Below are 15,710 nucleotides of genomic sequence, written 5' to 3'. Positions count from 1 at the left end.
GAGCTGCACGGCACCAGACGGGTTTGTTGGGGACGGTGCCAAAGGGAAGTGCCCGGGGTACCAGCGGCCCTCTGCAGGGCCGGCCACAGAGACCAACTGCACAACATCAAGGGTGTGTTGAGTGTTTCATAATATACATCCATATTTAGAAGCACATTTACGTAGATTTTATGATGTGCCAAGCCATATGTGAAAATAATGTGCGCTAGGATATTATATCTACTTTATATAATCGAGTATTCCAGAAAATATGAATTACCACTTCAAAAGGACAATCTCAAGTTAACGTTTTAAATTTTTTTAGTGAAAAAAAAAACTCCCAGTGCTTCAAAGTTTAACCATCTTTTTAGTCCTAGTCGTCTTGCTTTTAATCAATGACAGTGAAGAACCGCCTGAAAGTGATGAGAGATCAGTGTGAGATATGTTTGATGACAGAAGGTTCCTTGGGTGTCAGGGGGAATATTTGTGGCACTTTCTAAGCACATAAATCAAGAGTATGCACGGTAATCGAGTGACTGCTGTGGTCTGTGACGGCCCCTGAGATCTCTTACCTTCAACTGTGACCAGCGGTTCTCTAACACACACACCAGAGTACATCCATCATCACTATCTACAGCCATATCTACATCTCAACTGTGTCTCAGAACTTTCTACTGAGAAAAAAAGGCACACAAATGTCTCTGTCTTAGAGTTTCAGAAGAGAAATGCAAAACCTGATAGTAAATATTATTGAATATCTCAGTATGAAACCCATGTATGTTTAATGTATAGTGAGAAAAGACTAAAAGGTAGATATGTACAAATAAACAATTCCAGAAACTATGCATGTATCAAAAACACTACCAATAATAAAGTTCAAAGTGTAAACATTTTTTCAAAATGATATCTTTTCCATGACATTTCTGGGGAATCCCCCGCAACCTTCTGAAGGCTCCCTGGGACCCAAGTATGAAAACTCCTGTCCTAAGCTATGAAAGAGCAACATATGACCAATAGCATTTTCCTCTGGGTTGCCTTGTATTTATTTCCCTTAGGAACAGAAAATACTCGTTCTTGAGATGAAGATAAAATGTTGTTCTAGAAAGATGAGATGACAGCAGATGAGAACTGATGTTCACACCGGTAACAAGTTTTGAAGCTGAAGGGACGGAAAGCAAAAATATCGTCAGGATACCAAGATGAAGGCAAGACCACTAAAAATATAATCAACACAGCCAGCACTTCAGCTGTTCTATCACAGATAAGATTGCTTCCAGGCTAATTCAATGTTGTGGACTTCTATTTTATTACATTTTCAACACACAATTCTGTCAGTCTGTGCCTCCCACTATCTTATTTTTCAGCTGAAAATTCCACCACGCCACAACTCTTCTTCAATGAGCATCATCAACGATAAAAGGAAAGTTGGGTATGTATGCTCAGATATCCACACATCGCATGTATCCGACACACAGAAACGTAAATGCACGCAGACAAAATATACTCCAAATTGCAGGAAAAACTTCAAAGTGCGTGTTGAAGTGTAAAAGGATGCATTTCATTTGAGCCGGAGCTGTCAAGTTTGATGCGAGCGTTTGGTATTTTGATTTCCATCTGCATTCGGCGAAGTCAAACAGTGACATCTTACATAAGCTTCATCATCACACTTCACAAAGAAATGCATTTCAGTCTGTTGTTCTATTTCAGTGGAAATAGCTATTGTGGTCGGAAAGTCACTAGACAGCGATCTGAACTTCGAAACTAAATTTTGTGAATTCAAGCAATTTCTCCTACAGTCTTTATTTTACTCTACACACTAAAAAAAGGTGCCATGTAACACTAAAAGTGGTTCTTGTCTTGTAATCATCGGGGAACAACTTTAAGTGCTGTACCATATTTTGGTGCTTCAGGGGTTCTTCAGAGGTTCTTCAGTTCTTTGTGATGACTGAGGAGCTATATATAGAAACATGGAAGACAGGTTCTTTATTCGGAAACTGAGCTGTATTCTTCACCAAAGAACTGATGAAGAACCTCTGAAGAACCCCTGAAGCACCAACATATGGAACTACATAGCACTTAAAGTGGTTCCCCTATGATTACGAGCCAAGAATAATTTGTATTGCCACATAGCACCATTTGTTTTTACAGTGTCCTGTAAATCCTATAGAGAGGCAAACAGCAGGTTTACGTCCCCAACATTTCCCAGACATTCAAGCACACACATATTCCCAAGACCATCCCGTGTTGGCAATACCGATGGGGTCTTTTCTCATTAGCCTTTGTATTTAATGTCAGGAGCAAATGACTGTTGTCAGCAGACAGAAGAAATCTTCCCCTACACCCCTGTGGGACAGAATGGAAGAGACTGAAGAGCACCAGTAGCATTTTAATGGTTTATGCTCTTTAAACTCTCTCACGATTCCTCCACAGCTTTCAATCTTTGCCCGTGGCCCTGTCAGATCTCTCTCGCTCTCACCCTCCGAGCGCCGCTTCACCTTTGAAGGTCAGAAAATGTGAATGCAGAACCAACCACACGCTACACGAGATGCAAGGGAGGGAATGCTCTATTTCTGTTTATACAGAAGTAGAGTAGCGGTAATCTTAAACTTTATATATCAGAGAGGGATAACACTTAGAATCATCAGGTGCACATCACAGGAGTCCTTAGGGAACGTTTACATAACACTTTATTGTAACGCAAGGGTCTACAAACATTATGTTTCATTGACTGGCTGTGTGAAAGAGTAAATACACTCAAACTGCAATACAACATAAACAAAAAATCACGTCTGATGCACGTAAACGCAGAAGAGCTCCCATGATCCTCTCTGAAACAATACACGGATTGTGCATGATAATAGGAACACAGCAGGAGATCTGAAGTCCGACTGCAATTGCTCTTGTTAAAACATATTGTTAAGGGACGTACAAAAGCGCCGCTTTCACGGCTGGATACACAAACATGACTTTTGATGCACACACAAAACAAGACTGACAAACATGTTTCTCCATCATTGTGACCTCACCCTCCCTACTGAACTGAAGCAGAGAGTGTCCACGTTTTTCCCAATACACACATTTTCACAGTTATCATTTACGTTACGTTCAGCAAGCGCACGCACATTTTTAGACACGCGCCAGAATGTCGCCATCGCCACCTACCAGCACGTCCGTTCAGACGCTCAGGAAAAAACTCAGCGTCTTTTCCGTCACCTACCCACACAAACACATGCTGGCCTTCCTCAAGCTGTTAGAATGCGTCAAAGCTTTCACACACATACACACGAGAGAAACAAAAGAAGAATCTTGTCCACTTGGACTTTTGAAAACTGTGTTCGCTGTAGCTGATTGTTTGCCATATCGGGCGTGAATTATTACATTTCCATTGAACAATAATTGAAAAACACTTGCAATAGAATCACATTTTGGGAAGGCCAACAATTCACACATGAGATTCATAGATTATAACGAAAGTAATTTGCATTCGACTTGCCACTCTCTTCTGGCATGTGTAATAAAGCTAATATTCTTCACCAAACAGCAAAAATGAATTCCTGGAGACACACGGTAAACATTCATACCATCGAGCTTTTCACTCATTCATCAGCAAAACTGCATTAAAAACCTGGATATTGTCACAAGATTTCATGGTTGCAGAAACACGGGCATGATTTCAGCTGAATGGGGGAGCACTTCTTTTGCGGTCACAAAATGAATTTCAAGGTTTGGTGCTTTCGTTTCCACGGTTCACACTGTGCCAACCTCACGAAAACACTTAAACAGCTTGTGTCTTTGAGGTGCAGAGGTCCGGTTAGCCAGAGCGACCGATGTGATTCACACAAAGATACATACAGATGGTCATTCACTCAACCCTCAATAGCTACAAATAGATCTCAGTTAACCCGGCTGACTCTGAAACCAGCATCTTTAATCCTGCAAAGTGAACAATGTAACCCCCCAAAAAAACATCAATCAAGAGCAAATTGGGTAAGCGTCTGTTTACAGATTGTGGAGGTTCTCTGGCCAGTGAGGTGAACAGGTTACATCACCAGACAACAACCCAGATGTTTCCTTCACACTCCATTTGGGTTGATTTACATCATTTCAGGAGCTGCCAAAAAGTAAATAAATCACACATGTACCCGTGATCTAAATCATTCAGATTGCCATCAAAGCTCTCGTTGAACAGATGTTAGCAGTGAACGAGGTCATTACATTAAGTTTATGACACTCGTGATAATGATTTTACCTGCCATGATCTCAGGACATCGATAAAACATGTTCTCCATTAGTTGGAATGGTGTTGAAATGCCATTCAGATGTCTGCTACTCTTAAAGCGTCAAATGACAACTGACTTGGCAGAAGGCTGTCTATTTTTAAAACAGAGAAAGAGAGAGAGAGACTTTCCACCCATTTCAAAGAAAAAAATGTCCCATTAAAGGGTAGTTCACCCAAAAATGAAAATTCTTTCATCATTTATTCACCCTCATGTCAAACCTATTTCTTTCTTCTGCAGAACTCAAAATAAGGCATTTAAAAGATTGTTGATAACCTGACAACAATGATCTCCATTGATTTATTTTGTATGAACACAAAACCACTGAGACATTTCTCAAAGTTTCTTCTGTTGTGTCCCACTGAAGAAAGAGTCACAAGTTTTAAATGACATGAGGTTGAATAAATGTTGACAGCATTGAACTATGAAAGAGTGACGGGTGAGCAATAAACATCTGTCTGGGTCCAGATGAAGTGTATTTTATTCAAACACACGTCTGCAAACCTTCAGCATACGTCGATCCTCAGCTTACCGTCATTAACACATTCCACTCTGTTTCAAACCCGCTCCGTCTCATTTTCTCTCTTCTTTCTTCCTTCCACTTATCACATATTTGTTGATCATTCTGTTGTCACGACTGAAACGTGTTAATTGAGAACAGATGAGATGTCACGCCTCCTGACGCATCAGCGTGCGAAGATGTCATGAACATTTGACTCAATGTAAAACTGGAAACATTTACAACTCATCAATCTCCATACTGAATGAAATTACCAACTCCACCTGGCATTCTGTTAAAGTTGTGTGATGTATCGTGCGTGTCAACACCAACAACTTCTTTTGTGTTCTTCTGCAAAAAGAAAGTCATACAGGTGACACGAGGGTGGGTAAACGATGCAAAGATTTTCATTTTTGGATTTAATACAACACCCTCCATCTAACAGTACAATACACTGGAGCAATACCAAGATGCAACGGGGTCTATTAAATGTAGCAAAAAGATGCTTCCTCACGGCACAGCGGGTGGTCCGAGCGCCACGGAAGATTTATTCCTGCCGAACATACGACTCATCTCGCATGGTTTCCATCATCCAGGTTCTTATGACTTGTTAATTGGTGTAGGGTTTAACACAGCGGGCGAACGCTGAAGATAAATATGATGGTGCTGAAAGAGAAACTGTTTACAAACCGGGATGCAGTCACATCTTATTGCTTCTGGTGCGGCACAATGCAACAAACCAAAAAATGATATGGGCTTTGAGACTTTCAAAGTAGAGGGAATAGAAATATACCTTATACCCTAGTTAAGCATCATCACTTGTTAGATATTCAACCACCATCTTTCAAACGCCGCTTTGTTTTGATGTCTACGATAGAAGAGTTAAACCGCTGGGGTCTCATGAACTTTATGCTTTATGCATGGTGTTTGACACACATAGATCTTGCTCCCGCAGAGATAACATTAAAAGGAAGGGTAGGTTAATCTCCTCGCCAGCCACACGCGTCAGGTATCTAAGAGGCGTTATGCACAACACCTACACTGTAAAAACGCACGCATCGCCAAATTGCACAGCACAACATTTCATTAGTGCATAAAGAGACACAGCTGCAAGTGCATTGACAATTGAGAGAAGGGAGTGGGCGCCAGGCAGGTATTTATCTTTTCACTACGATTGCAGATTTTCATTAGCAGGTGCACCATCGGGGGACCGCTGGAGACTTGGGTGCACTTGGACGAATAGCAGATGGGTAATTTCAGGTTTTATGCAAGGAGAAAGCTGTCACGGAGGAAGCGCGAGCAGAGGCTGGAGATGCCGGTTGGGGGCTTATCCTCACCACCCACTCCGCCGTCCTACACACGCTCGAGAAAAATTGACTTTTTCTAACATATTCCTCGGTGGAGATGTTTTCCCGGGGAGGCGGTGAGAGGAGCGTCTTATCTGCGCTTGCAGTCTCAAGATTATTACTTTCTCTTAAGACTGCATTTATCTAGTCACAAACAAGAGAGGGTCATTAGTTAGTCCTTGTGAAGTGCGGGATGGAGACGGGTCCGGGGGGCACAATTAGTCCAGCATGCTGAAAGCACCCTGCCACGAGAACCCCGCTTGATGTGAGCCGCCGGACGGCGTGTTGAGAAGGAAACCGAGCGTCAGGGGAACCGAAGCAGATGGTCGGCAAACTGAAGTCTTTACCCTCATACTGAATGTCTGCCATAGTCTGCATGCTTGAGATGGAGATATTTTTAATGCATATTAAGGATTATAATTAATTGAATCAAATAATCAGAGAACTCCAAGAGCAACATCTGAGCAATAAAACAAAAACACAAGAGGGTTAGTTGGGGAGTTACCAAAGAAAAGCCATCTTTCTCTCTACAATAGCACAGGATGCAAGGCGAGTGAATTTACTATGCGAGTACAGGAGAACGGCCGCGGGCGGGGGCGTGCCATCACGATGTGTCATTACAGACGTGGAAATGGGATTTATAGAAACGCTGCGGTGTGCCGTGACTTCTTTTGAGCACCGGGGCATTACTCACAGCACGACTCCCACCGGGACCTCGATACACACCCAATCACTGCATGCTTAAAGCTATTACTATGCACTCAGGGTAATATCCCGTCCATTACCCTCACTGTAGTCAACCGAGGAACAAGCCCGGCAAACAATCTGCCTCTCTTACGCAGCGCTATTCAACAGGGCTGCAGTCGACACCACGGCAGGCGATAATAAAGCAAAGATGCAACCAGCAGATTTCACATGAGAATCACAGTGAGAAACAGACACATGTGATGACATTCTTATCTAGTTACTTCAGGTATGTTGTTGTTGTTGTGTGTGTGTGTGTATAATGCACATTTCAATAGAAAGAGATTTCAGGTTTATCATACTAAACTCATTGAGTTTAACACGACAGTCTGGACATGAGAGCATCTGTTGTGGCAGTCGGCCAGCTAACAGCCGATGCGCTGACACTGACAGTAACACAACTAATGAGAGATTAACTGTACCGAAGAGATCCACACAATCCTGCAGAACATTACCGCAGTAAATCTCACCCTGTCCATCATCGTCTCCCTTCACTGATCTTTAGACAGATCGTAACTCAACAGAAAAGGTCAAGAAAAAGCTTTCCATCAACCACACGAAGCCTTAATACTTTTGAGTTTTTCAAAAGTTCACAACAAACTTAAATCAGCAACGGTCAATGTGAAATGTTTTATTTACAGATTGTGCCATGTTTCTGTGTAAGACAGTATATTTCATGAAAAACATTGTACTGGATTTTATTCATCGGAATTTGACTGGTTAGAATCAAAAGTATAGGACCTTTTATTCTGCACAAGAACCTATACAGAGATCCTCATATCTCTGGGAATATGCCATTCAGGGCCTCGAAAATGTTGTTCTCAACAGACAATGGTATTAAGAACCAAAAACTAAAAGGATATGGATGTATCTGTAAAACTTCTTGAGTTACAGCCACACAAACTGTTGTATTTCCCATTTTTGAACTCTCACTATTGGCATGTAATGGAACAAGGATTGCTTTAGTCAACATATTCTACTAACACATCATTCTATCTCTGTGGAAATGAAAAATAATGATTCCTGCCATCTTTATTAAGTCATTTCCTCCACCTAAAATTTGTCTCCAAATGTTGGGTTAAAATGGTCAATGGAAGTTCAATTCTTCCTTCTGTGTACTCATAAAATAGCCAACTCTGAGCATTTTTTAACCCTTCATTTTGTGAATATTCATTCATATTTAACATTTGAGTTTTCTTCATCATATGTGTATTTATTTCTCCAGAATTATTAAAAGACTCAATTTTTGTTAACTTTCACAAATTTGGTTGATTTGTCACAGAATGACCCAGCATCGATTTTTACCTTCGAAAACACATCTAACTGTCCTCACAGCCATTTTTATCATTCCAAAATCTTTACATGAATTATTTTTTACGTTACTCGATATTCTAAATCACAGTTAATAAGAATTAATAGTTTCATGCATCATTGGCAGCATCGAGCAACACATTCGCTTGTTTCCTCAGAGGACTGCAGTGTGTCAATAGGTCAGGTCATCTTATTCCGCAGGTTTAACAATACAGGATGATGTTTCCAAAGAATTCCGAGTTCATCCCAAAGAGTCCAGTGTTAATGGACTATATCCTATTGTGTTCGTGAGCTCGATCTCAAGAGCTGTTCTGTTGAAAATGACCCCAACATATTCATGACCGACCTTCAGGACCTCTATACGAGACCGAGAGTGTAATGATTGCTTAGGTGCCTTCGCTGATAAAACTTTTTATTTCCATCTGCGTCCCCGTATAGTTTTTACATTTTATTACCAGCGTGCCTCGTGAAAAAGACGGATGTGGGGACGTAACCGTCTGCCGCCTGTGTGACCCCCGAGGGCTAATGTGCCACGGAGAGAGATTTCACGACAGAGATCTCGTAAAGCATGGGTTTATGATATCATCATCTCAATTCTCTGAAACATTCATGTTTTACTTTTAGAGTTCTGCAAATTTGCATAAGGCATTAAAAATGTGTATATTTTGTGCAACCTGGACAGGTGCAGAGATTTCTTGAATGTGATGATTTATATTGATCATATTTATCTGGTTTTATGGTGCCACTCTGTTATGAAACTTTCTATGAACCTGTTAATTAAATCAAGTCCCTCCCTACGGTTCTCTTGAAAAAGCAGGATCTTACATCACAGGATTAAAGGATGCCATTTTCCTGACTTATATTTCCTTTCTGTTAACAGTTCCCAGGCTAAAAATATCCTGGGATTCTTTGCCTTTCTTGGAAAATCCTCTAAATTCTTTTGGTGATGGTCCAAAGCAGAGAGGAGAACAAAAACTGCGCATTTACGCCACAAGTACAAGTCCCTGCAGAGAAGAAGTTAAAATATCCAAGAGGGAGATCACCAAAGCCTCTGTTCTGATTTAGTTCGGTTCCAACTCTTCAAAGAGATCCATCTGTAAAGACAAAAGGAATTCTGCGCTCGGCCTCAACAAGACATTCATGCGAATTCAGTCTTGGCATGCTCAGAATGCAAATGAGCGAAGGATTTTACAGTATTTGGGGTGTATAGTGACTCTATAGCTCTGCAAAACAAACCGAAAACAAGAAAACATATTTAAAAACCTCCACGTGCACTAAAATGCAAAGCACATTCAGATTCATGCATTATATAACTTAATATGTAAATCCCCGAAGCAAAATCAACATCTCATATAAGCCAACAGGGACTGTTATTGGTCTGTGGGCGCTGTTTTATTACCAACTCTGATGGGATTGTACATTGCGTGTGGTAATGAAATAAGACTTGTGGGAAGCGATTCTCATGCATTTGTTGGGAACTCGATGCAACAATACCGCCATTTTAATTAATAAGGCTCATTAACAGCCGGTCAAAGTCATCCAGGGCCGAGATATCAGGTGTCCGTATAGCCCACGGCAGGGCACGGGGTGATTTATAGACACTTGACTTCTCGCATAAACAAACTGCTAATAGAGCGCCGGCTGAAAAATGGCCGGCAGTTAATTTCATATGACAGCAAGAGTTCACTTATGAAGGACAATTTGATCATGAAGTGACATTCGGTTCTTTCCAGGGAGAGAGATGATGAGAAAATTGAGGTTCTTTAGGAAAGACAGACAGACTCTGAGTGTTCACAGTGTATACGCAAACTATAGAGCTATTAAGAGCGAACAGTATCTGAGATAGATAAACACACTGCAATGATAAAGCGTCGCACATGCTGAACATATTGTTGTCCTTCTCTCTCCATGCGGAGATAATGGCGAGAAAAATCTTTAGAAAACATCACAGATTTATTATTGTCGCCACTCAGAAGCATGTGACTCGATTTGTTTTACACATAGCATGAATGGATAATCCTAGTGTAATCATATAAAGACAAGGCTGTCAAACGATTAATTGCGATTAACTTCACTCAGAATAAATGTTTGAGTTTACATTATATATGTCTGTTTTTGTGTTAATTTTGTATTTATTTAAACAAACACATACATGCATATATTTGGGAACAATTATATACATATCTATCATATTTAAATATAATTTGAATTAATGTTAAATGTAAATATTTCCTTAATATGTATACATGTGTATGTGTTCATAAATATTAAATGAATATGCACAGTACGCGTGCATATAATATGTTAACACAAACATTTATTCTGTATGCGACTCATCGAGATTTATTGTATGACAGCCCTAATAGAGTCATTCTACAACTGCTCAGTTCATACACACACAATTGTTTCTACAGCTTGTATCCTGAAATGTTCATCTAACATGACCGGAAGCAACATGAAAACCTGCTTGTTCTTGATGGGTTTGTAATGTCGCGACAAAATTTTCAATGATAATGTGTTCTAATGCATTTCTAATATCTTTTGAAAAAATTAATAGCACTAATAAACATTCATATATTTGCTTAATAGCATTACTATTTTGGGTACAAACTTAAACACAACTATATTTAGAGTTAATATACAAACGTAAACTTGGAAAATATGCAATAATCCATGTACCAAAGCTAAAAAATGATCACATACATGGTGTTATTGATTTTCTTATACTGTATTCTTCACGTCTCTACCGCACATATTTTCAAAGCTCCTTTGCAACAATGCAAACTATACTGAAAATGATTGGAGATTTTCCTCAAGAATGCATAAACGCGAGTGAAATGTTGCGAATATTCTGTGTATTTCCGATGCAGAAAAACTAGTTCACGCATTTATGACTTCAAGACTTGATTATTGCAATGCACATACAGTTAGTTCAAAATGCAACTGCTAGAGTTATTAAAACGTCTAGAAAATTTGACCACACATAACACCCTCCAAACACAAGCTACCTAAGTACCGCATAGACTATAAAGTACTTCTATTCACTTATAAAGCATTGAGCGGTTTGGATCCGGCATAAAACAAAGAATAAAACGGATGCCATTAACACAGCTATTCGACACAACAGTGTCAGTGTCAGCACAACTGTATCATCTCTCATCTCTCGTCCCTCAAATAACCTCCTGACCCTCATGGAAGCAAAGCCCAATTAAAGGCAGCAGATGAGATTGTTTCTGAGCGGTCTGAACTGTAATTACGTGGCCGAACATCAGACTTTCCCTGAGGAAGAGAAAGAAACTCGTATCGATTCAACTCGAGGAGCGATGGCGGGCGCACCGCATCTCTGACTTTTTAACTGTAATGACAATCAGACGGCAAGCAGAGGCGTCTGCCGCTCAAGAAATGAAGAAATAACGGCCTCGCAACTCCAGTTCACTCTCTCTCTCTTTCTGACTACACTTCAGAATTCAGTTCGAGATGAGATCGTGAGGGACGGCAATGAGGCTGGAGGGGTAACGGTGACCCCGGGTCAAGTTTACACTAATCTTAAAACTATCATTATTTACCCACCGTCATGCGGTTTCGAACATGTATGTTATTTTTCGAGAGAAACAAAGAGTCTTTATTAGGGATGTAACATTTTATCGATATCCTGTTATCGCAAAAGCAAAATTGTTTCAATATCGTCGAGGTCGCATGACTCTGTGAAACGATAGGTCTTTCGGGCCTAACATAGTGAATGTTAGAATAAATTATAGATATTACCTTTGTCAAGGTCTATCTGGTGCAATTATTTTATTTTATAAAACTATAACTCATACTTATAAGTAACAGTTATGATTAAAGGATAATGAAAAGAGGATGCCTATGGCACATTTTCAAGTCATCATTTTTCATTTTAAATACCAAACTAAAAATCGCACTGTGGACTTTATACCAGAGTGTTATGGCACAGTGAAATTTTGATATTGTTACATCCCTTGTCTCGCTGCAAGTAATTTACTTTAACTGTCCAGTTCATGAAAGGGCCAAAAAATAAGAGTCCTCTGTGTGGTTTTTATGCAAAGGTTCTTTAAATTCTGCTTGTGTTTTGCTCATAAAAATTACAACACAGTGACATGGAGTGACACGACGGTGGGTACATAATAAAAGTATTTCCTTTTTTTATTTTGGAGAACTTAAAAGCCGAGGGGTGACAAGCGGGCAGGTGAATGGAGATTATGTGCCTGCATCAAACTGCAAATAAAACAAACCCCCATTCTCTCTCTCTCTCTCTCTCTCTCTCTCTCTGGTGACAAACCCATTTCATCCCCGCGCATGAATCATTTACACAGACACTCGAAAAGGAAAAGCTATTAAATTTACATGTGGACGGGGAAAAGGCTGTAAAATATTCGTACCCTTCCCTCTGTCCCGTGGCCCTGAGCTCATGACTGAAGCAGTCTGTTCCCATATTCAACATATTAGCAGACGACAAGATATTCAGCTCCGCTAAAATCCACATTTGTGAAAATGTCTTATCATATTTTTCAGTAAGAGCTAGTTGATACTGAAGGAGGCCAAATATCCTCTGAGATAAAGGGAACGTTTACAGCATCAGCCGTTTCATCTCATTCTTAAAAACCTCATATTTATTATATAAAAACAACAATTTGGTATAAGGGGGCGGGGCATTATTTCACAATACAGCATTTGATATGACAAAGAATTAGGTACGCCTAACTCTTGCGACAGAAAAAAAGCCTAACCTGATGATGTCATTATTAATTCCAGGTGAAGTGTATTGACCAATATCGATTTGAAATGCGTTCATTCTTTAATTGCTTGCCGAAGGACTCGAGCGTTGAATCTATAACGCCAAATGAAGCATCTGTAAGGAGTTGTGCGACACGCTCTCCAGTGCTAATGCTTCTTCCGTGCCTTTTATCAATAATGTGATCGCCCTAATAAAGTGCCTGAAGCCGCCCCCACGAGGCGGTCTGAAGGGCACTTGAGTTCGACTATCAGTGACTGACACCCGCTTCACTGCCGACCCAATAGAGAGAGAGACAACCCACACTGTCAGGTCACATGAACGCCTGTACCCATCACCTACCGCCTGAACATATTATCATTCATTCAGGCAATGAGAGAGAGAGAGAGAGAGAGAGAGAGAGAGAGAGAGCTGCACAAGAGATGAGAATGAAAATCAGAAGCTATCACGGTTGCTTTATGGAAGCAATTTATCATAATGTGACCGGGGCCAATTGAATTTGCTTTTGCAACTTAAACTAGACGTGCAACATCATCACACCATCATTTTTTGCCTATTACATAATTTGTCCCCATTACCATATGATTTAGCCTTATTTAACTCAGAGGAAACATTTCCAGTTCTTTTCTACAACTGCTATTCAGCACTGGATCTTCATTACATTCATTTTTCTGATGACCACCCAAGGAATGAAATCACACATAAGATCTCTTTCATATCTCAATGATTTCCACTAAAAATCAAAGAGAATAAACTGAGAGCAAATGGAAACTTAAGTCTCATCTGTGTATATGTGAAGCGAAATCTCACAAATCACATTTACATTACATTTAGTCAAGTGCAATAAAACTGGTCTCACAACACCTACCACAGAATACAAAGCTACGTTTTTTTTTGATAGAAAGATTTGAAAAAAGATAGAAGTCAGGTGTTGACGGAAGAGATGCGTTTTCAGCCGAATCTTAAAGATGGCCACAGAATCTGATGATCTTGTAGCAGCTGTGAAACTATGGAACCGATCCAGAGAAGGTATGTGAGAGTTTGTTTTACCTTTTTGGGATGGCACCACAAGACATTGTTGGTTTGCAGAGCGTAGGGATCTGGCGGATACATAAGTCTGCATTAGCGAGTGAAGATAAGGGGGTACCGAACCAGTGGTGGTCTTGCAACCCAGGAGCAGAGCCTTGAATTTGATGCGAGCGACTATAGGGAGCCAATGTATCTTTCTGAAGAGAGGATTGACGTGCGCTCTCTTCGGTTCATTGAAGACCAATCTTGCCAGTGCATTCTGGATCATCTGTAGAGGTTTTGTCGTGCAAGCTGGAAGTCCGGCCAATAATGCACTGCAATAGTCCAGTCTGGACAAGACCCTGGACTAGGACTTGCGTAGCATGCTCTGATAGGAAAGATCTCCATTCTCTTCGCGTGTTTCAACAATAACACTTGCAGTTGTTTCTCAAACAATTTTAGGAAGAACATCTGAGACTTAAATGAAAGACTAAGAACTCAATAGTCAAATACAAGTCAAATGCAAACATGATTCGAAATCCAAAAATACAACAAAACCATAAAAAATTCACAGAAGTATTTAAAACAAGCTAAAAGACAAGCACAGATTTAAATCCCAGCTGGCACAAAGTCTGTCCTGACCCATAAATGAAAAACGAGACTAATTTCTGGCTCCTCCATCCATCCACACATGGCTACTCAGTCTCCGTGTTGTTTACCACCGAGTCTCTCGCAGACTTTTCTAGCACTTTCACTCGCTAAGTCATTTTCAGCCGAGCACCAGATTTCACACTCATCTGCTTCGTCCCAGAGGGCTTTACTGTGGGCGGCTTCCGCGTTACTCTCAGTCAAAACACATTCGAGAGTGCTTCAGATGCACTGTGCCAAATGGACGTCCAAGTACAAACAATACAGACGAATATAACCGCTTCAGATGGAGCTCCTCCGTGAGAAGGAACCCATTTGTGCGTGCTCATGAATTTCATCGTGTCATCCTCATTATTGAGATTACATGGAGAGCAAAGAGAAACTTTTGCAGCACAGAAATCTCACAAATGTCATTAGAGTTTGAGAAGAGATGTCAACAATGTGTCAAACTGAGCTCAGATTGGTCAAGTCCGCAATCAAAAGTCAATATTATTGAAGATCTCAATATGAGATCAAATTGACCCAGATCCAGATTATTTTACCCCTACAATCTGCATTCGCTTTACACCTCCATACTCTTCATGTGCTTCAACAATCACGATCTCATTTGATTCTGTTTTAATCATTTCAGAAGAAACATCTGTTGATACGTAAATGAAACAACTGAGAACTCATAAATTCATGCAAACACCATGAAATCTGTTCAAATGTTTAATATTGTTACTGTGTTTCCCTCGCCTCAGTGTGTGTGTGTTTCTCTCTAATGAGATTTCTCCAGTTGGCTGGGTTTTTTCTGCTCCGGGTCCATTATAACACTTTTAATTCTTCTCATGAAGGAAATCAACGCCATCGTTGTTAAGTGGTACCCGTGGCCCTTCACCCACTCATTCGCTCTCCTCCTCACGCTGTTTCCACGCCAACAAAGCATCCTAGAGCCTGGCTGCTCTTCAACCTGAACTCTTGAGTCAAACTCTTTCGCCGCGGGCGGCGTCTGAGACTGAGGCTTCTGAGGACCCCATCGAGCGCTTTCATCTCACACTAGCGTACTTTAACTCTAATACCACGGTATATATGTGTGCAGATAACATATCTGTGCCATAAGTGGCTCTGTCTTATTTAGTAGTGAGAGCAGCAAATACACAATA

General features: G+C 40.5%; 1 protein-coding gene across 7 annotated transcripts in view; it reads right to left on the bottom strand.

Annotated features, from left to right (window-relative positions):
• Positions 1-15,710, bottom strand: part of grm8a (glutamate receptor, metabotropic 8a) — a 106,499-nt gene that overhangs the window by 81,020 nt on the left and 9,769 nt on the right. The window lies entirely within an intron of this gene.

This window comes from Triplophysa dalaica, chromosome 5, assembly GCF_015846415.1.
Source record: "Triplophysa dalaica isolate WHDGS20190420 chromosome 5, ASM1584641v1, whole genome shotgun sequence".
In the NCBI taxonomy this organism is placed as follows: domain Eukaryota; kingdom Metazoa; phylum Chordata; class Actinopteri; order Cypriniformes; family Nemacheilidae; genus Triplophysa; species Triplophysa dalaica.
The sequence above is the reverse complement of the archived record's forward strand: the minus strand, read 5'-3'. Positions and strand labels throughout refer to the sequence as shown.